General features: G+C 41.0%; 1 long non-coding RNA gene across 1 annotated transcript in view; it reads left to right on the plus strand.

The window, feature by feature from the left end:
• LOC123802283 (uncharacterized) overlaps nucleotides 1-20,513 on the plus strand; it is a 165,090-nt gene extending 144,577 nt beyond the window's left edge. The window contains exon 6 of the long non-coding RNA XR_015723491.1: nucleotides 20,269-20,513. This is a non-coding gene — a long non-coding RNA (uncharacterized LOC123802283). The remainder of the gene's footprint in view (nucleotides 1-20,268) is intronic.
• Nucleotides 20,514-26,641: the final 6,128 nt, after the last annotated feature.

Raw genomic sequence — 26,641 nt, forward strand, 5'->3', positions numbered from 1 at the left:
CATGTATTAATTTGAAATTTTTGTGTCCTATAAGCATTGACCTCTTGGGATCCATGCCCCACCCCACCCCTGACCCTTGTTAATTACACCTGTCTCTCTCTGATGCTTCTTCATCCTGTCCCAGCTCTTCCTCCTTTTTATCTCATTCTTTCAGGGTCATAAAGTGGGCTTCTCCCTCCTTCCAATACTTCAAAAAATTCTAATAGAGGGGCAGCTGGGTGGCTCAGTTGGTTAAGTGTCTGCCTTCAGCTCAGGTCATGATCTTGGGGTCCTGGGATTGAGCCCCACGTCAGGCTCCCTGCTGAGCAGGGAGCCTGCTTCTCCCTCTGCCTCTGCCTGCCGCTCCCCCTGCTTGTGTTCTCTCTCTCTCTCTCACTCTCTCTCTCTAAAAAATAAACAAACAAATAAATAAATCGTTAAAAAAAATTAAAAATTCTAATAGAGCACTCTCAAAGTCCAAGAAACTTGTAAGACCAAAAATGAATTGTTGCAAGTGAAACTTCAGAGGCCATTGTTGGTTGATAAGGAACTATTTTGGAACCCTTTACCTCCTTGATCTAAAGCACAATTGCACAGTTGCTCATAGGCTCACGTAGGTCAAGGGCTTGCCCAAGTCTGTCTAATTCCCAGTGCTTGGCACAGTGATTTAAGCACGCAACAAGCACTCACAGATGTGTGTGACATGAATGGGGTCTTCTCCTCCCTATTCATAAAATCATTTGAAAGAAATGCAAATCAATAATGATCAGGAAGGAACATTAAGAATCCTGCCTTAGGTCCTGGCAGACTTCTTCACCCCTCTCAGAATCAGGCCAGGGGCCAGCTGATCTGCCAGTGGAGAGGGGGTCCAGAATGGGTGGGGTGGGTGAGTGCCCTATTCTTAGGCTCTATCTCCTAGGACTTGGGGCTTGGCAGAACTATTGGGGTCCCTGGGTAACAGTCAAGAACTGTCAGTAAGAACAGGCAGTACATCTTGGTGTCTCCTTTGAAAAGAGGAAGAGAAATCCCATGGCTGGAGTCAAAAAACTTGGGACCATAGAGCTTCAAAAATGGAGGGGTCTTCAGAAGTCATCTGATCCATTCTCCCGTTTTCATAAATTACTAGCTTACCATAACCTGGTAGTGGAGCTGGGAATATAACTCAGGACCGACACCCATTGTCTTATTGTGAGGAATGAAAAAAAGAAGATGGAGTATATAGAGCAATTTTCTCCTTCATCATCATGTATGGAAACTCTCAGAGAACAAATATAAGGCTATGTAAATGGATATGCACGCCATTCTTTATTTCATACACTATATGTATATAGAGAGACATATATTTATGTATATATATGTATGTATCTATGTTTGGGGTAAGATAAACAGAAATGTTTTAAATTAGAGGTGAAGAACACAGAGAAATCTTGTTATGTTATGGTTTCAGGGTCCTGATGTTTCAGAGGCCCAATTTTATATATATTGATAAAATCTATTTGATATTGATATGAAATTGATAAAATCAAAATGAAATTGATAAAAATAAATTTGATATTGATAAAAATTCCAGCTTAACATAGTTGGAAAATAGAAAAATATGTTTGAGTTTCTGATCTCAAAATTTTTACAGACTAGAGCACCTTTCAGAAAGACAAAATATTATTAACAATTATATCCTTTCTTTCTCTTGATCCTTCTCTCTCCTCTCTTCTGTTCTGCCCCAAATTTGCTCTTCCCACAAACATTTCCTTAGAGACACAGGGAATGCAGTCTCCCTGGGCAATGTATCAGTGCTGCTGAACACTAATTTTTTGCTACCTACAAATCTAAGCTCTTTAAGACCACCTTGAGTAATAAAACATTAGCTTTGCAAAGTTGCTATGTATTTCTTTCCTTAGAAAACTGAACATTTCTAAAAAAACTTTGAGACATAAATGTTTAAAAAGTCAGTCCCCTCTTTTTAAATCATGTATTTATTTTCCAGGGGTGTGAAGGGTGGGGTGGGGTGGTATTGATTCTCTGCCTGGTATTAATTTTCAGAATTTTTGGTGTGTCATTCTGTGTGTGTGTGTGTGTGTGTGTGTGTGTGTGTGTGTGTGTGTGTCTTTCTCCCTTTGGAAAAACAAAAGATGGGGTTCCTTGCCCATCATGGAAAAAATGTAACATAGAACTAAATTCCTTCCTGAGAGCACAGACAAGCAAAAGCAGGCAGCTTAGATCAGGGTGGTGAGGAAGTTTTGTCATTTCCAGAAGGAAGCATGAGTCATAGTGTACGACATTTTGGGAGGCCTGAATCAGAGCTGTCGAGGAAGTCAGTTTTCAGACAGTTTAACTTAGAACCACAATGTAATTTAATATAACATCTTCAATATCTTGTCTTTCTCCAAAATGGCTATAGACATAGATGTTCTGATTATTTGCCTTCAGAGACAGAGAACAATTTAACAGTTGAAGACTTCTACTAATTTACTTCTGAGGCAACCAGGTCTGGAAATTGTAATTAATAGATATCTTTTAGAGAGGAGAAAAGAGAGTAAGTAAGAGAGGGAGAGAGGACAGTGCTGTAAAATTTACTAATAAATGAAGAATGGTCAAGTTTAAATAATCTTGTTGGAAAAAATAAATTATTATGAATAACTAAGCATGTTAACAAACATCCTTTTCCTCTTTGAGGCCAAGATGTACGTGAGAAAAAAATCTTTCCACATTTTCAAATTTCACATGCTATAAGATTCTAACCTATTTTGCAAAGGCTTAATACTCAGAAAGGTTCCAGAATGCTAAGGAACACCCCGTATAACCAACCAGAAGATGATCATGGGTGGGGTTTAGGATGAGAAGAAATGCTGCTCTTTGGGGCTTGGGAGAAGAGTGGTCCTGTGTTGGGATGGGAGCAAGCTGGGGAAGAAATGCAGGGATAGCAAGATGGGATACCTTTCCAAGATTGGTTTGGAGCCATTACTAAGAGGTTTGGGGTAAGATAAACAGAAATGTTTTAAATTAGAGGTGCAGAGCACAGAGAAATCTTGTTATGTTACGGTTTCAGGGTCCTGATGATTCAGAGGCCCGAAAATATTAACTATAACATGCTTTGATAGTCAAATAGATTCGGAGTGAATTCAGATAGATAATTTTGGGTTCTGCCCTGCTCCCAATCTCTACCATTATCTCCTTGAAGCCTGAGAGCTGAGAAGGGCGTAACTTTAGTATGATCATTTCCTGTGGTTGGTTTCACTCTCAGCTAACCACTTAGGGGGAGCCAGCTGCTGTTAGGCCTGGGAAAATTTGCTTGGGGGCAGTTATGGCTTTTAGCAGCCCCAGAAACATGTGTATAGATGGGAAAAGAAGAAAGAGGAACGTATGTTGCACAATCCAGTAATTTAGGAGACACACACACACACACACACACACACACACACACACACACACACACACCATAAGGCGTGAGGCCCTGAGATCCATTTGGGGTATCAAAGGATGGCCAGAACTCTAAACCTGATAGTAGCAGAAGACCCGTCCTCCTAATCTTCTATACGTAGGTTGTAAAGAGACATTATTAATATCAGGAATTATAAGACCTTTATAAAATTTCCCTCTGAGTCAAACTTAAACTGGGCTAGAGGACCTGCCCTCAGGCTTTGGGGGGGATGATTTTCTGCCCCATCAAACTTCCTAGAATTCAGCAGGTCACATGATCTTTGCCTCCTTCAGAATAATTTGGTACTGTCACAGAAAGTATGGTGGGACAGGGGTACCATGGAAAATCATAAGATATATGGTCAGAAGGCCTAGTTTCGACTTTCCAGTTTGTCCTTACAAGCTGGGAACTTCTAAGTGTGTACTTCAGTGTCCTGATTCCTAGAACTGAGGATCCAGACACCAGGGTTGCAGTGAGGACCCAATAAGTACTGAGCAGTGGTAAAACCATACCACCTTGAACACTGCCACATGATGGCGTGGTAACTGTATACAGTGAGGGAGCCCTTCTCCTCCTAGACCATTCTTCTCTTCTTCTTCCTGGTCCACAAAATAAGTATTTCTCAAGTCTGTTCCCTACCCCCCTTACCTTTCACTACTGCCATGGTTCAGACCTTTTTCCCTTTGCACCTGAACTATTTTCAGGAGGCTTCTCCTTGGCAAGTCCCACCTTGATCCTTTGCTCTGGCTGTTTCCATTTCCTGGCATACTCTTCCCCCAGATGCCCATATGGCTTACTGCTCCCCCATGGACCTTTTGGCTAGCATCTCATGATTTCCTCCACAGCTGGTCCCTGGTAGCTACAATTCTCTTTTCTGTTTCTATGAACTTGACTCTTCTTTTCCCCCACATGTAAATGATATCACACAGTATTTGTCTATCTCTGTCTGGTTTATTTCACTTCACATAATATCCTCTAGGTCCATCCATATTGTCACAAATGGCAGGATTTCCTTTTTTCTCATGACTGAATAGTATTTCATTGTGTGTGTGTGTGTGTGTGTGTGTGTGTGTGTCTTTCTTATCCATTCATTCATCAATGGATACAATTTGACTTCTTCCTTTCTGATCTGGATGCCATTTCTTTCTTTCTTTCTTTCTTTCTTTCTTTCTTTCTTTCTTTCTTTCTTTCTTTCTTTCTTTCTTTCTTTCTTTCTTTCTCGAGATTTTATATATTTATTTGACAGAGAGACAGCCAGCAAGAGAGGGAACACAAGCAGGGGGAGTGGGAGAGGAAGAAGCAGGCTCCCAGCAGAGGAGCCTGATGTGGGGCTCGATCCCAGAATGCCAGGATCACGCCCTGAGCCGAAGGCAGACACTTAACGACTGAGCCACCCAGGCACCCCCATTTATTTCGTTTTCTTGCCTATTTGCTCTGGCTAGGATTTTCAGTACTACGTTGAATAGCAATGGAGAGAGTGGACATCCTTGTCTTGTTCCTGATCTTAGAGGAAAAGCTTTCAGCTTTTCACTATTGAGTATGATGTTAACTGTGGTCTTGTCATACATGGCTTTTATTATGTTCAGGTACGTCATTCCTTCTACACTTTATTTGTCGAGAGCTTTTATTATGAAAGGATGTTGAATTTTGTCAAATGTTTTTTCTGCATCTATTGAGATAATCATATGATTTTTTATCCTTCATTCCGTTAATGTGGTATGTCATATTGAATGATTTACATATGTTGAAACTTTTTGGCATCCCAGGGATAAATTTCGCTTGATCATGGTGTATGATCCTTTTAATGTGCTGTTGCATTCACTTTGCTAATATTTTTGTTGAGGACTTTTGCACCTATACGCATCAAGGATATTGGCCTGTAACTTTCTTTTCTTGTAGTGCTCTTTTCTAGTTTGGCTATCGGGGTAATGCCGGCCTTGTAAAATGACTTTGGGAGTGCTTCTCACTTTTCAATTTTTGGGGAAGACTTTGAGAAGGATTCATGTTAATTCTTCCTTAAATGTTTAGTAGAATTTACCAATAAATCCACCTGGTGTGGGCTTTACTTTGTCGGGAGGTTTTTGATTATTGACTCAATCTCCTTACTCATTATTGGTCTAATTTTTCATGATTCAGTCTTGGTAAATTCTATGTTTCTAGGAATTTATCTGTTTCTTCTAGGTTATCCAACAAGTTGACATACAATTGTTTATGGTAGTCTTTCATGATCATTTGTATTTCTGTGGTATTGGTTGTAATGTCACCATTTTCATCCCTTTTTTTAAAGAGTTTATTTATTCATTTATTTTAGAGAGCAAGAGAGAGCGTGAGAGTTGGGGTGGCCGGAGCTGAGGTGTAAGGAGAGGAAGGGGGAAGGAATCTTGAGCAGATTCTATGCTGAGTGTGGAGCCCAATGTGGTACTTGATCTCATGACTCTGAGATCATGATTTGAGCTGAATCCAAGAGTCAAATGCTTAACCGACTGAACCACCCAGGCTCCCCACCTTTTTCATTTCTGATTTTATATGTTTCACTCTTCTCTTTTTTTTCCCCTGAAGCCCAACTGTGAACCAGAGCTAGTAACTTTGCTGATATCTTCAATGACAATCTTTACCAGGCAAAATGGCCAGGATCAGGACCATCAGCTGACCCCAAAGGTTCTGAGAGTGTGTTCTCTCTCAGTGAGCCAAGGATTTGTAAACACACCTTGCCTCCACTACCTTCCTCTAGTAGTACTCCTAGACAGAGATAACGTGTACCCTGTTCCATAGAAAGACCTGCTTTGGCCTTTCTGTAGCCCAGCCTCTCCCTATTTGATGATGATTCCATAAACCCAACGAGATGTGTCCATTCAGAGGCTGTGATCCTTCTTCTAGACAATGCTCTGGGTAGCTGGGACCCTGAGATTCCCTGCTCAGATGACCCCAAGCTGGCTTCTAGACCCCATATAATTCTCTTCCCTGGTCTTTCTTCCCAAGGACAGAGGCACTTCTCCTGACAGTAATGCTGTGGATGAAGATAGGATGTGGAATCTGGAATGTCTTGTGTCTACATAGGTGTCTTCATGGTCCCTCACAGTGTGTAGTTGCATTAGAGATGAGAAGAGAGGGACTGGCCACAGGCCTAAGACCTCCTTGGTCCTTTTATCCCAAATTACACAAATATTAGAGATGGATCTACTTTTTCCATCCAAGGCCTAAAGTTGGGTTCCTTGGAATTTCAGTCCATTCATAAGAATCTGATCTAAACTCTGGTTTTGCTTCTCTCTGATCATAAGTTAACAGGTGAGGTCATAATGTTGTTCACTGCCCATGGCTGGGTCAAGATAGTATGAGGGGAGCGTGAGCTCTTGGCCATGTTGGATATAGCCCTATCAAGAGACCTCAGGAAGGCCAAATGCAATCTTGAGCTCATTGACTGAAGTGAGCCATAGCCAAGCTCCTACCTTGGTGGAAATTGCTTTCATGAGCATCCTTACACTAGGCTCCCAAGCACCTTTCCTCTACCTTCTCAAGGGCAAAAGCTGTGTCTTAGTCTATGTGGGATCCTATCCTTTAGCATCAAGTCTGGCTCTCAGCAAATACACAATAAATGCTTATTGAACCCTACTGACTCTGCCTAGAAACTACTAAGTAGGACATTATCACGCTCACATTAGCAGAAAAAAGTATGTTTCCCAGATCTTAGGTAAATTAAACAGCAACCATGGCCCCATTGGAAGAACCAGAGATGCCATTCCTAGAGGAATTTGTCAAACACATCAGTCATTTGAGAGAATATATGGAAGGACAATCAATCTTTATTCCAACACTAACAGATCTTTGTGAGGGCTAGAGCTACAGCGTTGCATTCAAGGAGGACTCTACAAAGTTTGTTCATTAAGCCTGGTTCTCAAATGTTAGGATTCATCAGAATAACCTGGAGGGCTTTCTAAAAACATTTATTCCTGGGCCTCTCTCCTAGAGTATCTCATTTAGTAGCCTAGTGCAGGATCTGAAAATTCACATTTCTTTTTTTATTTTATTTTATTTTATTTTATTTTATTTTATTTTATTTTATTTATTTGACAGAGATAGAAACAGCCAGCGAGAGAGGGAACACAAGCAAGGGGAGTGGGAGAGGAAGAAGCAGGCTTCCAGTGGAGGAGCCTGATGTGGGGCTCGATCCCAGAACGCCAGGATCATGCCTTGAGCCAAAGGCAGATGCCTAATGACTAAGCCACCCAGGCGCCCCGATGAAAATTCACATTTCTAACAAGTGTCCAGGTGATGCTGGTGGTGCTGGTCTGGACATCACACCTTGCGAGCCATTGCTTTAAACAAAAGAAGAAAGGTGCTTAAATGAGCAATAAAGACCTTAACACAAACTGATGTCAGATATAGGACAGTTCAGTAGATGACCCAAACTAGGATCATGAAAGTAAAAGAAATTCAGGTTGAACAAATCAGAGACATTAGACAAGGCTCAGGAGCCTAGTTTAAAGAGGCTCCCACTGGCGAGAAAGACTGGACAATTTGAGCCTCAAGAAGGATAATAATTGCAATTGCAACCCATTAAATATGTTTAAATCCATTTGTTCTTACTATTTTAAAAAGTTAATTGGTCACCACCAGGGGAAAATAAAGAGAAAATAATCAAGCACTTACCCTGCTTTTCCTACGTGAACTCTCTCACTGAGTAACAATTATAAATGAGAGATAATGTCTCCTTACAAAAGTATTATATAAAAGCAATAAAAATAAGAAATAATAGGATTAGAAAATCACCATTTTACAGCCTCCAGTGAATTAGCGGGTCCAGGCATTGAGCACTGACTGTTGCTAATATGATAAGAGCGACCATGAGATGTTAGGTAATTTACCAGTGAAAGAACAGAACACCACCTATTATATTGTCTTGCCAAAGAGATTGATTCTGATTCTGATTAAGATGTGGAGTCAACTGCCAATTTGCAGGAAGTACTGAGGACAGAAGAATATACTGAAATTCACATGCAACTGACAAAATCCAAACAGTGGGAAATTCTATAGGCCAAATGCTCCCAGTTCCTCAATAGGTAAGTAAGAGAAAGAAAAAGATGGAGAAGGAAATTGTTAATTAAGCCTTCAGGTTTTTTAATGGGCAAGATTAAACTGAAGTAAGTAGGAACGTGCCCTTGGGTGACAAAACTATAAAGAAAGGCAAGTCAAGATAGTGGCTGTTTTCTAGGGGAGGAAGGGGTTGGGACTAAGGGTAGGGAATTGAGAAGCTTCTAAGATGGCTGGCAAAGTTTTCTTTTTGGACCTGGATGATGATTACAAAGGCCTAACTCTATTGTGTGGTGGGATTTTTTTGTATCCCTGTTTTATTTTGCAATAAAAAGTTTTTTAAAAAGTCAATCAACTACTATTGTAGACAAAACAGAAGAGTGAACTATTTGGGGTTATATTCCATGTGAAAATGTTTACTTTATAGAGACCAAGATATCTAAATATATATTTTTACAGACCTGGGTCTGCTTTGTCTTAACGAGGTAGATGGGAGAAAATAATTTTGCAGGTGGTGGAGAAGGTAAATCGTAACCATCAGGCCAAACAGAGGCTTTCTTTTTTTTTTTTCTTATTAAATAGTTTTTTAAAAAATTTATTATGATATGTTAGTCATCATACAGTACATTATTAGTTTTTTAATGTTTTTTATTATATTATGTTAGACATCATTAGTTTTTGATGTAGTGTTCCATAATTCATGCACATTCATGTTTGCGTATGACACCCAGTGCTCCACGCAATATGTGCCCTCCTTAATACCCATCACCGGGCCAGCCCATCCTCCCACCAGCCCCCAAAATCCTCAGTTTGTTTCCCGGAGTCCATAGTCTCTCATGGTTCATTTCCCCCCTCTGTTTATCCCCCCACCTTCATTTTTCCCTTCCTTCTCCTACCGATCTCCCTGTTATTCCCTAGATTCCACAAATGAGTGAAACCATATGATAATTGTCTTTCTCTGCTTGACTTATTTCACTTAGCATAATCTCCTCCAGTCCCATCCATGTTGATGCAAATGTTGGGTGATCGTTCTTTCTGATGGCCAAACAGAGGCTTGCTTTCAGTTTAGTGCACTGTGGAATCTACTGACAACTTAGAGTGAACTCTCTGAACTTAGTCTTTTATACTTCCAAGAAAATAATAAATAAATAAGACTTCAGAGGACCCAATATCAAGAGTTATATACTACATGCTGGCTAACTGAACATAATGATAAAATAAATAAATAAATAAAATTTTTTAAAAAGCAAAACAAACTCTCAGGCTTGTTTTCCAATTTGAGAAGGAAATGTTGGTTCTAGTTGCCATATTGTTAGCTAGGTTTATATATACTTTGTTGAGCCCCACTCAACACCTGCTTTGGGTCTGCTGATTTGCCTCTGTGACATTGAAGCTCTGGAAGTTAATCTGACTTTTTGTGTTGCCCAACAGGTTCGAGACAAGTGGGTCTGTCCCTTAGTTTAATGGGTTCTAAATTTGTGATTTTCATAAGTCAAGCAGAGAAAGACAATTATCATATGGTTTCTCTCATCTATGGAACACAAGAACTAGGAAGATCGGTAGGAGAAGAAAGGGATAAAGAAAGGGGGGTAATCAGAAGGGGGAATGAAGCATGAGAGACTATGGACTCTGAGAAACAAACTGAGGACCTCAGAGGGGAGGAGGGTGGGGGAATGGGATAGACTGGTGATGGGTAGTAAGGAGGGCACATATTGCATGGTTCACTGGGTGTTATACGCAACTAATGAATCATTGAACTTTACATCAAAAAAAATAAAAGAAAAGAAAAGAAAAAGAAAAAAAATTTGTATTTTTAAAGCAAGGGAGAAACCCTCCCATCTTGCTATACCCACAGTGCTTAGTACAGTCCAGGCACATCACAGAAGCTAAGAGTCTGTCAGTATGAAATAATTGCCCTTCACACTGGCCTCATTTCTACTTTTCATAGAAGTTGACTCTCTTGGAAATATTGTCAAAACTATGCTTACAGAATTATACTGCATAATTCATGTCCTAAAGTCACCTTGGTTTATAGCAAAAAGGTAAAAACTGAATATTTAGCAGAACAAAGAGAAGAAAAACTTAAATCCCCAGAATAAGATATGATGCACACTCCTATGTGTTCTTTTCTGAAAGTGAAAGTATAAATGCCTTAATAATTACAGCTAATGCTTATTGGAAGGCCAATATGTGGCCAGGTAATTCCTAGGACATTTTACATGTATTAACCCATTGAACCATCAGCACAACACTATGAGGAAGAGACTATTAATTACCACATTTCGAAGGTGAGGAAACAGACACAGAAAGGATGCGTAAGCTGTCCATGGTCACACATACTCCCTTGGCCTTCATCAGACTCTTCACCCTGTGGCAGCCAGAGTGATTTTTCTAAAAATAGAACACAAACTATCAATGTCTTCCTACTACTTTTAAATTAACTTACTTTATTTAAATTCAAGTAGTTAACATACAGTGGAGAATTAGGTTCAGATGTAGAGTTCGGTCATTCATCAGTGGCATATAACACCTAGTGCTCATTCCATCAAGTGCTCTCCTTAATGCCCATCAGCCAGTTACCACATCCCCCTACCAACCTCCCCTCCAGCAACCCTCAGTTTGTTTCCTTTAGTTAAGAGTCTCTTATGGTTTGTCTCCCTCTCTGATTTCATCTTATTTTTTTTCCTTCTTTCCCCCATGACCCTCTGTTTTGTTTCTTAAATTTCATGTATGAATGAAACCATATGATAATTGTCTTTCTCTGCTTGACTTAATTTGCTCCTCATAATACCTTCCAGTTCCATTCATGTTGACGTGAACGGTAAGATCTCATCCTTTTTGATGGCTGAGTAGTATTCCAGTGTGTGTGTGTGTGTGTGTGTGTGTGTGTGTGTGTGTGTGTGTGCATACCACATCTTCTTTATCCATTCATCTGTCGATGGACATCTGGGCTCTTTCCACGGTTTGACTATCGTGGATATTGCTGCTATGAACATTGGGGTGCAGTTGCCCCTTCAGATCACCACATTTGTATCCTTTGGGTAAATACCCAGTAGTGCAATTGCTGGTCATAGGGTAGCTCTATTTTTAACTTCTTGAGGAACCTCCATACTGGATTGGATTCCCACCAACAGTGTAAGAGGGATCCCCTTTCTCCACACCCTCTCCAACATTTGTTGCTTCCCACTACTTTTAAGAGCAAAGTCCAAACCAAAGCCATAAAATGGCTGCAAACACGTCATCTGAGGGTAGACTTCTGCCACCCTGCCTCCTTGCTCTCTTTCCTTGAGCAATTTCATTCACTTCCTTCAATGCGTCAACCGCTCCTGCACCTCCATGCTTTCTCACCTGCTGATCCCTCTCCCTAGAACCCTTTTTCTCCATCTCTTTGCCTATCCGACACCTACTTTTTGTGAATATTCTCACTACCTCGAGGCAAATACATTCTAGGTTAGGACCCTGTAGTGTGAACTCCCCTTACATATATGCTGCCCTTGGTGTGACTTTCTTGTTTCCTATGTGTGTTTCCTGCTAGATTGTGTGTTTCTGTGAGGTCAGGGACCTTGATTAACTTATTTATTGCTGTCCCTCCAATATAGAGGCCCCTGTTCTGGTAAGTAGCAGGCACTTAATAAATATCTATTGGATTCTGCTTATTGTTATCAATGGATTTTTGAGACCTAGGCTAGAAATGTTCAGTTTGTAACACGATCCTATAGACATGAGTTTAATCATGTCAAACATATACTATGTGTTTGTTTCTGTCCAGATTCTACATTCAATGTCAGGATAGACCAGCTTGAGAATCAGGAAGTGGTGGTAAGAGCTGGGGTAGGGTTACAAATAAGAAAATACAGTATAAGATAGAATAAAATAATCACTATAATTTTCTTGTGTGTGTGTGTGGAGGGGGTGGGCAGCAGTTGGAAATCATGTCCATCAGAAGAATGACATAAAAACTAATTCAATTTCTTTGCTGGTTTTTGGTCTATTCAAGTTTTCCCTTTCTTCCTCTTTCAGTTTTGGTAATTTATGTTTCTAGAATTTATCCATTTCTTCTAGGTTGTCCGATTTGTTGGCATAGAGTTTTTCATAACATTCTCTTATAATTGTTTGTAAAGCAGTGACATAAAACTAAGGACAAAAGAATGGGAAGGATTTTGATAAGAAGATGGTGGAAGTACAATAGCTAAATTGTGGAAGGAGCCAAGATGCCCTTCAACAGATGATTGGATTAAGAAGATGTGGTCCATATATACAATGGAATATTACTCAGCCATCAAAAAGAACGATTTCTCAACATTTGCTGCAACATGGACGGGACTGGAGGAGATAATGCTATGTGAAATAAGTCAAGCAGAGAAAGACAATTATCATATGGTTTCACTCATTTAAGGAACATAAGAAGTAGGAAGATCGGTAGGAGAAGAAAGGGAAGAAAAAAGGGGGGGGTAAACAGAAGGGGGAATGAACCATGAGAGACTATGGACTCTGAGAAACAAACTGAGGGCTTCGGGGGGGGTGGGGAAATGGGATAGACTGGTGATGGGTATTAAGGAGGGCACGTATTGCATGGTGCACTGGGTGTTATATGCAAGTAATGAATCATGGAACACTACATCAAAAACTAGGGATGTACTGTATGGTGACTAACACAATATAATAAAAAATATTATTATAAAAAAAAGATGGTGAAAGTAGCAATCTAGAGAGAAGGAATAACATAAACTAAGGCTTGGGGACAAGAAAAGGCATAACTTGTTCAGGGATGAACATTTTACTTAGCATCTCAGCACAAGATAATGATCAAAGATGCAGCTGACGTGTGGATTAATGTGCAGAGGCACTCGTAGATGCCAGCTCTGGATGACCTGCATCATGTGGGTTCTGGTGTTCTCAAAATCAGTCCTGGGTTTACCAGGGAAAAGCTTGTGTCAGCATTTCTAGCAGCCTTCTCCATAAGAGAGACAACTCGATTAAAGCAACTTGAGCCATTTCTTTGGTGGAGCAAATTTCTTTAGTCTGACGGATGCATGAATTTCAGACCACCTTGGCCCAATACCATGCAAACCTGGACTCATCAATTCCCTTTGTGTGGAATCTGTATTTTCCTTTGGCTGTGGTTTGGCCTTCCATGGAGGGAGGACTGCCTGGAGGAAGAGAATATGCTGGTCGGAGAGACTCAATAACCTTCGTTTCTATGATTCTGATTTCCAAAAGCATATTAATGAATCCCCTTCTTGCATGCACTGGGTTGATGAGAAGCTGTCTTGGAGAGACAGATCCACTTTCAGGTTTCTGAGCAGCCGGTGATGAGGTTCAGTCCTCAGGCTGCACCTGTGATCCAAGGCATTGAATGAAGGCACAGTGGCGTCATGGCTAGGAGTGCTGACCGTAGAGCTAGTAGCCCAGCTCCACCATTATGGTAGTAACTTCCCCATGCCTCAGTTTTCTCATCCACAAAATGGGGATAATGACAGAACCTACCACATAGGATTGTCATGGGGGATTAAATAAGTTAATGAAAAAAACCCCTTAAAATAGTGTCTGGCACATAGGAAGTGTTCAATAGTGTAAGATATTTGTATTGCTCAGTCAATAGAGAGACAGTCCAGTTAATAACATCTCCTGTAATTCTCAGAGCCATTCTTTAAGGTATATGGTATGTGACTATGAATATCTGTGTTACTCATGAATTTTTCTCAACCCAAGATACACAAAACCAAGGCTCACAGCGAGCAAAGCAAAGTTATCACCCATCTTTCCAGAGGACAATCTCACTTAAAGATTTAAGGCACAAATAAACACTTTGATAGTAATAGAAACATATATTGCATATGGAGTGAAATGCAAATTTTGCATAAATGTTTACTCTAAAGCATAAGACTTTCAAGAAATTTCTTGTTTGCTGCGTACCAATTCTAGGACTTACCTCCAGAGTCCTGGAGCTATGAGTTTGGTCTCCTCTCTCATTGAAAGAATTTGTTTCTGGGAAGGCAATTTTACTTCTAAGTCCTTTGCGACTGCCTCACTGTAATTCCCATGTCAGACAAGACAGGATCACTAAGTATGAAATGGCTGCTTGCTCAGGAAATACTTCTGTACATTAACAAAATCAAAGTAGCGTTAGTGATAATGGAAAGATGGCCAGATCACTGAAAACTTCATAGTGGCCCCATCCATGTATTATTATTAGCTGTTAGGATAAATACTTTAAGGAGTCACGCCCTTACCTCCTTGGAGTTAACAAGGTGAAATAGAAGGATATCTACACATAAGCATACTTCTTGGAGTCAAGAAAGATGAGGGGGGAGGAAAGACCCATAATCACCAGGCAGAAATAGGAGTCATCTAGCTCAAAACAACATGTGTAGAATTGATCCATGTTCTTTCTCTGAGTGATGCCATCTGCTTGGAGTGTCAAGGATGGAGGAGGTGAGTAGGACTGGAACAACGAAGTGATGGCAACGGGAAGCCTGCCCACCCCCAGCATCTTGTGTTCTAGCCATTCTTTTTTTTTTTTCTTCCTCAGTGGCCTTCCTTTTTCCTCCTGGACAACCAGTGTCCACAAGCCTTTCTCCCCTGTTCAGTTTATCAGAACTCATTCTCAGCGGTGGAACTTCCAACCTCACCCACATTAAAGGATGCATGGTTAATAAGCCTATGTGGCAGCTTTGCCAAAAAGCTTGCCTTAAAACAAGGAATGATTTACTTCTTTATTTTGATATTTTGTTAATTTCAAATTTACAGAAAAGTTGCAACAATATATCCTATACTTGGATTCACCGATTATTTACATTTTGCCTCATTTGCTTTACCCTTCTTCTCTCTCTCTGTAAGTATACAGCTTGTTTGTTTTTATATTTTTGAAACATTTGAGAGTAAGTTGGTGACATTAAGCCCCTTTTCCAAATACTTCAGTGTGCATTTCCTAAAATACAGACATTTTTTTACAGAGCCACAGGATAGCAAACAGAATCAGGATATTTAACACTGGTACAATGCTATCATCTAACCCACACTCCACATTCAGCTCTCACAATTGTCCCAGTGTGTTCTAGAGCTATTTTGTTTTTCCTAATCCAGAATTTGATTCAAGATCATGCATTTCATTTGGTTGTCATGAAACCTCAATCTCCCTTAAACTGGAACAGTCTGTCAGCATTTTCTTGTCTTTTTTGGCCTTAACATTTTTGCAGAGTACAGACTAGTTATTTCGCAGACTGTCCTTCGATTTGGATCTGTCTGATGTTCCCCCATGATCAGATCCTCTGATAGGACCACCACAGAAAGCAGTTGTGCTTTCCCAGTGCATTGTATCAGAAGGCACATAACATTAGTCTGTCACAATATTAGTGCCGTTAAATTTTATCCCTTTGTTTAAAGGGGTGTCTGCTGGGTTTCTCCATCATACAATTATTTCTTTCCCATGATAATTAATAAGTGATGTGGGGACATTCTTTGAAACTATGTGAATCTGTTCTTCATCCAACTTCTACTCATGAGATTCAGCATCTGTTGATGATTTTTTCTTTTTTTTTAAAGATTTTATTTATTTATTTGACAGAGATAGAGACAGCCAGCGAGAGAGGGAACACAAGCAGGGGGAGTGGGAGAGGAAGAAGCAGGCTCCCAGCAGAGGAGCCTGATGTGGGGCTCGATCCCATAACGCTGGGATCACGCCCTGAGCCGAAGGCAGACACTTAACCGCTGTGCCACCCAGGCGCCCCTGTTGATGATTTTCTTTTTTTTTTTTTTTTTAAAGATTTTATTTACTTATTTGACAGAGAGAGACAGCCAGCGAGAGAGGGAACACAAGCAGGGGGAGTGGGAGAGGAAGAAGCAGGCTCATAGCGGAGGAGCCTGATGTGGGGCTTGAACCCAGAACGCCGGGATCACGCCCTGAGCCGAAGGCAGGCGCTTAACCGCTGTGCCACCCAGGAGCCCCAATGATTTTCTAACTCCATTATGCCTTCTACATTTATTAGTTGACATTCTACTCTAAGGAAAAGCTTTCCCCTTTCCCCTATTTATTTGTATCAGTATAGACTCATAGGGTTTTATTATACTCATTGGACTATAATCTATTACTGTAATTACTTGTTTCAAATCTCAAATTATCCAAGATTTCACGAGGGGGAGCGCCTCCAAGCTGGCTTCTGTGTCCTTTCGATAGGTCCCTAGTATTCTTTGAGCATTTCCTTGTTTTCTTGCACAAGATATTTCAGGAACAGCTTATGCTTTCTATGCCCCAGCCCTGGAATCATACATTTCCCCAAGGAACCCTGGTTCCTTTTAATGGAGGATAGTATTTAGAACACAAGACATGGCGCTAGACATATTCATTGTTACTGATGTGTCATTGTTTCTAGGTACTCTCAGAGAATCGAGCTAAGAAATATAGGCATGTATGTGGACACACACATGTACACATATATATATGTACACAGAAGGTTGCAATTTTGGCTTAAGCCAAAAGAGTGAAACATTGGCTCAAATTTTGTTCTCTAACAAAGTGAATAGAAGGTGGCATTTTAAGGAGCAAGATATACGTCTCTTGATGACTCTGAAATCACACTATGGCGATTTGACCTAGGAGTGTGAATTGACCTGGAAGTGAATTTCAAAGCTTTATTCCCATTCACTTGTTTTGTTGTTGTTGTTGATGTGGATTATTTATTTATTTATTTATTTATTTATTGAATTAAAAAAAATTTTTTTATGTTATGTTAGTCACCATATAGTACATCCTTAGGTTTTGATGCAATGTTCCATGATTCATTGTTTGCGTATAACACCCACTACACCATGCAATACGTGCCCTCCTTAATACCCATCACCGGCCTAGCCCAATCCCCCACCCCCCTCCCCTCTGAAGCCCTCAGTTTGTTTCCCAGAGTCCATAGTCTCTCGTGGTTCATTCCCTCTTCTGTTTACCCCCCCTTCATTCTTCCCTTCCTTCTCCTACCGATCTCCCTATTTCTTATGTTCCATAAATGAGTGAAACCATATGATAATTGTCTTTCTCTGCTTGACTTATTTCACTTAGCATAATCTCCTCCAGTGCCGTCCATGTTGCTGCAAATGTTGGATAATCGTTCTTTCTGATGGCTGGGTAATAGTCCATTGTATATATTTTATTTCAAGTTTTTATTTACATTCTAGTTAGTCAACATTTATGGTAAAATTGGTTTCAGGTGGGGATGCCTAGGTGGCTCAGTCAGTTGAGCTTCCAACTCTTGATTTGGGCTTGGGTCATAATCTCAGGGTCATGGGATCGGGCTCCACATCAGGCTCTATGCTCAGAGTGGAGTCTGCTTGTCCCTCTCCCTCTGCTTCTCCCCCCTGTTTTGTCTCCCATGCATATGCTCTCTCTCAAAAATAAATAAAATAAATGAAATACTTTTGAAAATTGGTTTTAGGTGTAGAATTGAGTGATTCATCACTTACATATAACACCCAGTGCTCATCACAATAAGTGCCCTCTTTAATGCCCATCACCCATTTAGCTCATCTCCTGCCTACCTCCCTCCATCAACCCTCCATCAACCCTCAGTTTGTTCTCTATATTAAGAGTCTCTAATGGTTTGCTTCCTTCTCTCTTTTTTCCCCCATCCGTATGTTCATCTGTTTTGTTTGTTAAATTCCACGGATGAGTGAAATCATACGGTATTTGTCTTTCTCTGACCGACTTATTTCGTTAGCATAATACACTCTAGCTCCATCCATGTTGTTGAAAATGGCAAGATTTCATTATTTTTGATGGCGAATATTCCATTAGTCAGTTGCATTTCTATGTTCATATATCTATATTTCTATATGTCCATATCTTCTTTATCCATTTATCATCTTTATCCATCCACTCATCAATGGACATTTGGGCTCTTTCCATAGTTTGGCTATTGTTGATAATGCTGCTATAAACATCGGGGTGCATGTGCCCCTTCTGATGAGTATTTTTGTATCTTTGGGGTAAATACCTAGTAGTGCAATTGCTGGGTTGTAGGGTAGTTCTATTTTTTAACTTTTTGAGGAAACGCCATACTGTTTTTCAGAGTGGCTGTTGCAGTTTGCAGACGACATGATACTCTATGTAGATAACCTGAAAGACTCCAAAAATTACTAGAACTGATACACGAATTCAGCAAACTCACAGGATATAAAATCAATGTATGGAAATCTGTGTTTCCATTCACTTGCACTCAATCATCAAAACACTCTGCTGAAGGAAACAGAGTGATCAGAGGCTTTGAAAGAGAGGGGAGTTGACAATGAAACAGGGACAGGCCTTTTGCACCTGGGAAAGAGTTGTAGGTGAGCCTGACAAATTGAGGCTTTCTCTAGGGAAGTAGGAAGAAGAGAATAAAGTTTTGTGAGTAAAACTCAAAAGTCTCAAGTTAAAAATTTGATCTTGTAAGAAAGAAAATGGGGAGGGACAGCATGGAAATATTTTAGAAATAAGGCTGTATTAGAGCAAAACTGCTGATGAGTTTAGGAAGCCACCTGTTATTTCTGGTGAATGATCCATTCAGCCTCATTTTGTACACGTCAAATGTGCTGAATTAAAAATGGCCACTAATTCTTTGACAGTTCTTTCACTGAAAGGTGAGGTCTATCTTCCCTCTACTGAATCTTGGCTGAATTGTGATGGCTTTGACCAATAGAGCATGGCAGAAGTGATGCTCTCTCACTTCCAGATCTAGCCTTTAAGAGGACTGGCACTTTTTGCTTCCTTCCTCTTGAAGCTCTGAACCATCATTTGAGAAATTGACTACCTTAAGGTCGCCATGGTGTGAGGAAGCCCAAGCTAGCCCCATGGAGACTCCATGTGGGAGGGAGATAGAGACCCAACCAGTCTCTGGCCATTTTCTTCACCAGATGTACAAGTCATCCAAATTGAGGGTCCAGACATTGTAGAGCAATGATGAGCTTCCCCTCTGTGCCCTGTCTGGATTCTTGACCCAGCATGAGATATAATAATAGGTTGTTGTTAAAAGCCACTTGGTCTGGGATAGTTTGTTAAGGAGCAATCAATAACTGGATCTCAGAAATGATATTCAACAGATGGGAAGGTGGGGGGGGCTGGATGTTGTTTTTTGGGGAAGGGATCCTGGCAGTGTGAATAAGTGGGTGGAGTTTGGAGTTGGTTCTGGTATTAGCAGAGACTCAGAAAGCACACCAGCAGAAGTCAGATCACATAGGCCAAGCAACCACACTGTGGAGTCAGGGGAAGTCTGATGACTTTGGGAATGGAGGTGAAGGATGGAGTTGGGGGTGACATGGACACCCAGAAGCTCTCCCTGGTCCTGTTGGGGAGCTTACTGGTAGCAAAAACAGATTCCAGCTACTAGTGCCAAGCTTGTTTCTCATTGGCCCACAGACTGGAAGGCAAGTCTTCACTGCCCGAACCTGGAAGGGTGTGGGTGGATGGATGGCAGGATGTCTACTGGAGTGGGAAACAGAAGGGGGGGGGGTTCCTGGGACAGGTGAGGGCTACAGACATTACTCTTGCACTTCAGGGAAAATAGAAGACAGGAGACACTGTCAGATCTAATAGTGCCCAGGACAGGCATGCAGAAGAATGGTTCCGCAGTTTGACATAAACTAAGAATTAGTAGCCTCTGTGGTCTGTTACAAGGCAGTCTGGGAAGACCCCAATGTCATTTTCCCCCACAGGGCTGTGGTTCTGTAGCCTGCCATTCAAGCTGTCTTTAATCTGGAACCCACCTACTTTTCCTACATTGTTCTCGAGGGCTTGTCTTCATGCATGCCGTGTTCTCTGTATATGACACCCACTTCCTTACTTTGATGCTTTCACTCAAAATGAAATGTTTTTTTCCCAGCATCACATGTCTGAAGCCTGGATTCCTACAAGAAGCCCTTGGAATGTCGCATGAAGATTGTCTCTGATCCCTCAGTGTGGAGGTAACCATATACTCTCCGAACTCTTAAGGTATGTTGCCTATGCGCTGCACAGCTACGTAAGTCTTGCCTTGTCCTTCCTTATAGCCCAGGGACTTGCAAACAGACCCCATTTTACTTCTGAGACTACCCAAATGCTATGAGCCTCACAACAATCCAATGTCAAATAAACCCTCGACACATTTTATTGAGTTGGAGGTTGGAAGTACATCCTAATATTTATAAAGGCCCTGATATTTTTAAAAATGGAAATATTTTAGAACTCAAACAACTCATCCATGTCCATACAGCTAGGGAGGATAATCGTAAGATCAGGTGCTCTGAAACTCTACCCTGTGCTGCACGGCGAAAGCTTACTGTCTATCCAGAAAATATCTTATTCTGACTGTAGATGATTAAATTAGTTGAGCCAATTAAAAGCAATCATGCCAATTATAAGCTATATCCAGTTAAACTTGACTTTCATTTATTTGTAAACTATGTGCAAGATGGGTGAGATGTCTCTGGCCTCAAAGATATTATACTTGAATATGTTGAACTGTCGTTCTAATTTCTGGTGCGAAAAAAACTTCATCTGATTCAACCTGTCTTACTGCAGCTGTTAACAACTTGTCAGTCTCTAAAAAGAGGCGGTGTCAGTTTTTCCTCTTTGGAGACCCTCTACACTACCAGGTTTGAGAGGCTTGGATCTATCTTGAGTCTCTCAGCATCATTGTTATTACTGAGGGGTGTGGCTGGAAGCCAAAGACAGACCAGGAGGAGGCTTTAATCTTTGCACAGTACCCACCGAGGGTAGGAGCTCCAAGTCTAGGGGGAAAGGGCAAGGGAAGATTGAGGCAGACAGGAGCAAGTGCAGGTGAGAAGGCCAGGGGAACAGGAGTAAAAGGTGCAAAAAATGATTGAAGGGAATTAAAAGAAAGAGAAAGACTAGAGATGGAGAAAAATGGAAATAGAAGGAAGTGGTGGTGGGGGGGATGAGAGAAAGTGCTTTGGAAACTAAATGAGAAGCCTAAAAATAAACCAACAGGCAACAACAACATCATTTAGAATCAACTGTGGTTTTATTTATAGCTGTGCTGCCCAAATGTAACTGTCAATTTATTCACTATCTTGACTTCATTAGATAATGTGCTTGCATCGTCCCAAAAGATTTCCTTTTGAATGAAAGGATCCTCCCTATGAAATATTTCCATGTCTCCGGACTTGACGACTCTAGGTACTTCCTATAGATGGAATCATACAATACCTGTATTTCTTTGTCTAATTTATTCACTTAGGATGATGTCTTCAAGGTTCGCCCATATTTTAACAGGTATCACAATTTCATTCCTTTCTATGGCTGCGTGATATGTCATCGTATGTATATACCGCATTCTGTTTATCTATTCATCCATTCACGTACCTTTGAGTTGTTTCCACTTTTTGGCTATTGTCAGTAATGCTGCTACGAACATTGGAATACAGGATGGTGTTTTGTCCTAGTGAAGTGGTAACATTTAAACTTAGGAAAGAGATGGAAAGTGGGCTTTTAGGATGCTTTGGTTCTAGAACATTGAAGCCAACTTTGCTTGGATAAATGAGCCATCTGTGGAATCCAGGCTGTTATCAGAGGCTTCCTTCACCTTTGGCTTTGGAAGCCAAATCCTAGTTAGTAATCAAGTTTTGCTTGGCCTCATTTTGCAAATGTTTTGTTTCTATCTTTCGAGCTCCTTGAAAGGATGACAGACAGGTGAGTTGAGGCAATATTCTCGAATCTCTAGCCCAACACCATCATAATATCATTCCTTTGCCATACCCCATAATATCCCCAACTACATGGTTTTTCTAGAGTAAGTTATTGACCTTCTAGAAAGAAAAAGAAGATTTTGACATCTACTATAATATGCATACACACTCTATGCATCTGGATCAATTCATTAGCACAGATTTTCTAGAAAATAATGGATCAGACCTAGGCCCACCAAATTTGAATCGTGTGTCTGTCAGATCTGACCATTGTGGGGGAAAAGTTCTTTATTGGTGTGTGGTTTTTGTTGTTCGCCGTGCTTCCCAGGATTTTGGTAATTTATTCAAAAATAAGGGGGGCCGCTGCTAATCTAGAGAGTTTCTCTTGAGCTGAATTTTCAAATTTTATCCATACACAACTCAGAGTGATTCTATTATAAGTTGAATTGCATCTCCCTTCCCCAGATCACTACAAATTCATATGTTGAAGTCTTAACCCCCAGAAGACATCTGACTCTCATCTGACCAGAGCTGTCAGGAGTGCCCAGGGCCTCTGGATTCTCCAACATGAGCTCGTAGTCATATATTTGTTGGAAAACTCTAAGCCTGTGCCTTCGTTTTGAAATTTTTGAGAAATACACATAAAGGACTTCTGCTACACACTAACACGTGGTAATTGTTTCGAGAAAAAGTACTTGTAGAATTGAGTCGTGAGCTGAACTAGCTGCTTTTCTCAGGGAAGACCATTTTTATTTGAAGAAATAACTGACAGACAAATCATGGGTATTTGGACTTGGGTATTTGGCAGATATTTTTTTTGACAATGAACAAAGTGAGTCTGTTATTTCAAGGAAAACAACTGGCAGTATTTGTTGCCAAAGATAAAATTCCAACTTTCAAGAGAAAATTAAAATTTTGGAAAGCTTATATCCATCACCATGCGCTTGCCAGCTTCCCAATATTTAAAGACGTTTTCTGTGAGATTAGTGTTGATATGAACAGATATGATTTTTAAAACTTTGTGTAATGAAATGTGTCAAACATTCGGAGTATCTGCATAACTTGGTGAACCAAGATTTTCTAAATGACCAATTCATAGTTTTATAAAATTATGCATGCATAAAAAGCATAGTCCAAGTGCAAGTCATACCAACGAAATTTAATGTAATAGAGAATGAAAAGCTCGCTGAGATGATCTCAGATTCTACAAGTTCTTGAATTTTGCTGTAGGATCAAAGAAGAATATCCACAGGATCTAAAACAGCTATTAAAATATTCTCTCCCTTTTCCAACTACATGTCTGTGTAAGGTGGATTTTGTTCATATATATACTTCCATCAAAACAACATATTGCAACAGCTAGAAGGCAGAAGCAAATATGAGAATCCATCTGTCTTCTATTAAGCCAGATAATGAAGAGATTTGAAAATGCAGAATAATGCCACTCTTCTCACTAATTTTCTTGGTTTGGAAAAAAAAAAGTTATTTTTCATGAAAATACTTTACTCATGTTAAATTGTAATAAGTATTGTTGTTTCAAAAATGATTTGTAAATACATATTTAAAACCATCTACTTTTTAAAATGGGAAGAGTCAATAGAGATAATTCACGTAAGCCAAAGCTCATTGGGGTCCTAAGTAATTTTTGAGAATGTAAAGGGATTCTGGGCTCCAAAAATTTAATGCCACCTGTTGGGGTAGGGGACACAGAGGAATGGTTCTCAAAGTAGGGTCAGGGAACTCTGTATCAGAACCGTCTGGGTAGCTTGTTATAAAATGCAGTTTCCTGGGGTTTTGTCCCAGATTGCACTGGGTTTCTTAAAGGGCCAGCTTGTATTTGTTTATATATACTGACATTTCCAAAGAAAGCAAAACTCGAGTTTGATAAGGTCTTAACCTTATTAAGTCCCTTAGAGTGTGGCCCGTTTTTTTCAAGAACCTAGACAACCAAACTGAACAAGATGCCTGTTCTACCAGAGTCCAAACCTCAGGAATCATGGCCACCCTTGTGCAAACGCAGTGATGAAAATTCTTTAGACAATATTTTCGGCAGAAATAACTTAGGTATGGGGAGAACTTGACACATGACAGTGGAATGCATTTGACACATTTTCTCCAGATTGCTGTGGAGCCGAATATGTATTCTCAAGGTTTTTTCCTTCTTTCTGTCCCAATACTGAAGCCAACCACTGTGGTAGCCATTTGAGATGAGGCAGCGGAGGGGAGGGGAGGGGAGGGGTGTGCAATGAGGGCTGAGTTGAGCACAGAAGAGTGGATCTTGGCAACTAAGACATACAGAAGCCGAGCTAAGGAATGTGTTTTTCTGAAAAGCCACATCTGGACTCCTGGTTAACATCCTGACTAATCTTTGGCCTCGGACAAGAGGCCAACCCCCCCAAAACAAGACAAACCCCCCCCCAAAAACAAAAATACACACACAGAGTATGGCAATTTGTCCACTTCTTTGATTTGTTGAATGTAGTAACATGAATCCAAAGCACTTTGGCCATGTGCGTGAATGAGTGTGTGTGTGCACTCGTATTGACGTGTATAGAGGTGTTGGAAATGTCAACATTCAACCGGGAAACATGTCTTCCTGTGATCTGCTTTCTGGAGAAAACCCAATCTCTTCCTTTATGAACTCTCAAAACAGGCAACTCTGCAGGCCCTTGTAGTTGGAAGAGCTAAGCAACGGCATGGGCTAGAAGCTAGGGTCTGAAAGTCTACTTTTCGTGGGACGCCTGGGTGGCTCAGTCATTAAGCGTCTGCCTTTGGCTCAGGGCGTGATCCCAGCTTTCTGGGATCGAGCCCCACATCAGGCTCCTCTGCTGGGAGCCTGCTTCTTCCTCTCCCACTCCCCCTCCTTGTGTTCCCTCTCTCATTGCTGTCTCTCTGTCAAATAAATAAATAACATCTTTAAAAAAAAAAAGTCTGCTTTTCGTACATGGTACAGGATTCCTTTTTTTTTTTTTTTAATGACACTTGTGTTATTACACTGGGACAGTTTTTACAAAGTCGAGATGCTGACATGGGATTGTATAACACTCAACTCACTTGTCATTTTCCTTTGCCTTACTGCTGGAGGCTTACGTTCATCTCCCCTTCCTTTCTCAACCCTACACTTCTGCCCCTGCCGTACACATCTAAAGTTGGTTTCATTCTGATCCAAATTTCTTCGCTAAAATTTCTCCTGTGTTCTGCACAGCATAAAATGCAAGCGGTTTTGTTGTTTTTATTTTTTCCATAAAGCAAACAATTTGGCTGACGATTCCCTTATGTGTTAGAGATGTAAGAAATGCAGGCATGGAACATTGATTTGAGCGAAGAAGTCAGAGCAACAGTATCCAGAAAACGAGGTCCATAGTGGCCCCAAATATGGAAGGATGAATTAGACCCGTGTAAGCTTAGAATACAAGTCAGTATAACAGGCTGCGTTTGTGGGTTATTATCATAGTGCCTGTTTCTCCCTTAATACATTACCCCCTCTGTACTAGTGGGGCCGCCGGCCAGAGAATGACATGCTCAGATTGCTTACGGCTCCCTTCTGCCTTCCCACCCCCTTTACCCCTCTTCTGAGAGATCCTGTGTGGCTAACTGCCCCCCCCCCCACTTCGGAACTGCCCCTGAGCTCCAGAACATCTTTCCTTCTTCCCTTCAGATGAAACTTTTATTTAAGGACAGTCTGCTCCAGGCCAGACATTTGGTATGTTTTACTCTACTCCATTCTCACCACAATCCCACGAAGTAGCAATTATTAGCCGCTTTTCACAAATAAGGAAAAACGACGTTATGACAACTAGTGAGTATCAAAGCAAAGAAGTCCGGGTGTTCATTGCGCTGGACTGCCCTACCCCCACCTTTCCTCGTTCCCTAGATGGATGCCGTGAGCTGGGCGTAATCTAGTGAGTGAGCAAGTGAGCCGTCAGTTCTCAACGTGCTCCCTACAGGGATGACTTTGCATCTCGAAGGAGAGGTCTTAGAGCTGGGGAGGACTCTGCTGGACTTCCAGCGGAGGGGCATAAAGGTAAGGGACCTGTTTGGGGCCAGAAGGAGCCTCTCTGGGAACCCGAAATTGTACCATAGAGAGGAGGGTCCCGATTGGCAAATCCTTGGGCCGTGGCTGGCAAATATTTTGACCCACATGGTGCCTCTCTGAAAACTAGGAGATCCAACATAGCTTTTCTTAAAAAATTGGAAGATCTCACATCACTGCACCTGTATTCTTCGATGGCAACAATGTCCTCGAGCTTCCATCTGGAGGGAGTCGAGCTCACCTGTCATCACAAGCCCTGCAGGTTTTTTGGCCCTATGTCACTTATTCCTGGGCTGCTGTAGGCACCTCTCTCTGAGGCCTGTGAAATACGTGAAGGTCTCTCCTGCCCACGGGAGGCACACCATCCCTGAAGGCTGAGGCTCTAAAGAGCCCGGAAGGCTGAAGTTCTGTTTCTTTTTTCTTCCATTTTCCTTCAAGAAAGGAGACGATAAGTACCTCGGCCCTCCTATTCCAAGTCTGGGAAACTTCTGACCAAACTAAGTTCCCCACGAAATAAAGAGTGCCCCAGACTTGTG

This window comes from Ursus americanus, chromosome X (assembly GCF_024610735.1).
Source record: "Ursus americanus isolate L20-20 chromosome X, mUrsAme1.1.p, whole genome shotgun sequence".
Lineage (NCBI taxonomy): Eukaryota > Metazoa > Chordata > Mammalia > Carnivora > Ursidae > Ursus > Ursus americanus.